We start from the raw sequence: 2,062 nt of genomic DNA on the forward strand, positions 1-2,062 counted from the left end.
TGTTGCGAGCGCTTGGGGCTCGGCTTGCTCGATGAAGTGGACAGCGGCGGAGCTCCTGGACACGACGAGAGGACGCACGGGCGGCGGGGAGCGCGGCTACGACGTAGGCACGGCGGCGGTAGCGTCGGCCATGGCTGGGGGGCGCGAGGGGGAGGAGCTGGAGAGGAGAGGGGGTGTCTGGGGGGTTCGGGGAAGAGAGGGGGAGCGATCCACGACGTCACCGGGCGAGGGGAGCGGCGAGGCGGCGAGCAGGTGCGTGGCGCGCGCTGCGGTCGCCGTCGGGCACCTGCCTGCCTGCCTGGCCAGCAAGCAGCTCGCTGGAGCGGCGCTGGGCAGGGCCGGCAGGTGGGCCGGGTGCTGGGCGCCAGGTAAGTTTTTCTATTTTTCTCTGTTTTCTGTTTTTTAATACTTCTGCAACTTTGTTGATTTAGTAAAAATACTTAGGCAACTCCTAAAATCACCAAACTACTCCTGGTCCATAGTTGGATTATTTCCAACATGAAACATTTTAGTTTGGAGATATTTGGGCATCTGAATATTTTATATAATTTTAAATGCCCAAATTCAAATATCTATGATTTAATTCAAAGACCCTAGGATGACCTAGGAAAATGTGCATCACTTTTGTCAGGGGTTCTGAACCAGGACAAGAATGATGGGCATTTTAGAAGGGCATTTCAGGTTCATTGAAAAAGTTTTTTAGTAACCCTAGTTGGTTTCAGAGGGGGCTGGGGGTTCTGTCATCCCCATTTCAGGTTTCTGATGAAAGAATAAACATGATGCAACACTCTAATGCATGACTAGCTAGGGTGGGACATTAACATAACGCGTCAAGTCGCAATTTGTTTGTTCACCCATGGTAGACGATCCTCCCTCCACCAAGTGGACAACTAGTACACGTGCCAAATTACCATGTGGGCTGCCTTTTTCGTACAGAAATGAGCTCCACCATGTACCCGCGCAGGTGTGGTTGGGAAAGAGACGGGAGTACGTGCGCCGTGCGTGCACCTCTTCTCTTCATGCACGTCCCCCACCTACGTGGGTGTGTGTGAGAGAGATACAAACCTAGACATAATGCGCCGTCCATCCCCATACCTCCGCCCAGTCCGACAACTAGTCAACACCACGCCCCACTCCTCCTCACCTTATCTCTCATCTTTCTCCCTCTATTTTTATATACAAGGGGCCACTATCGAAATTACAATTTCCAGATATACAAGGCCACTAACACTAATCGATGCAATATTAATGGTGTTTGCCTCGTGGTACTAGCAAAGGAGGACATTAATTATCCCTTGCATGCATGCGGGAGTTTGTAAAAAAATGCATCTTTATGTTCCGTGCAATGCACGGGCATCTTGCTAGTCCATGAAAACAACACATGGAAAAATTCCATAGCGAACGAGGGATTTGAATCTGTTGGGAGGGGTTATTTGGATCTTGCCTGCGGTAGCCAAAATATTGGCGACCCGTTTGTCCACCTGTGCCTTTGCCACCGATGAACGAGGAATGGCTCGGGTGCTCTTGCTGTCATGCATCCTCCAGCGCGCACGTTGGAGACGAGCTCGCACGAGTTGTGTTTTTTTGTCCCACAATGCCGCCCGAGCCGCCTGCAGACCGACCGGCGACCTGCAAATTACGCCATCCAACCGTAGCTACATTATGACAGCAACTCAACCAACCGGACGAAATTCACGGAAACACGTAGACAAACTGATATTTCATATAAACAACAACAAAAATCATATAAAATACCGGATTTTCATACAAACATGACGGATTTCATTACATTCAAATGAACTACGCGGTGCTAGTTCTGGACAACACAGGTATATAATACCTAGCCTAAATGGTCGCCTGCCGATCGATTTGTGTTCCTCATGTCCGGTAGCACGATCACCGGACTGTTGGGAGCCCCGGAGGTATATGCTTCAGCGCAAAGGATGGCTCGCTTCCCCACTACCAAACTGATAACATTGGCTGGTGCTGAAAGATGATGGTGGCCGCACTAGTTCGAGTTCATCACCGGCCACTACTTCGCCATGGCCGGCACCGGCTCGAG

This window comes from Triticum aestivum, chromosome 7A, assembly GCF_018294505.1.
Source record: "Triticum aestivum cultivar Chinese Spring chromosome 7A, IWGSC CS RefSeq v2.1, whole genome shotgun sequence".
Taxonomy (NCBI): Eukaryota; Viridiplantae; Streptophyta; class Magnoliopsida; order Poales; family Poaceae; genus Triticum; species Triticum aestivum.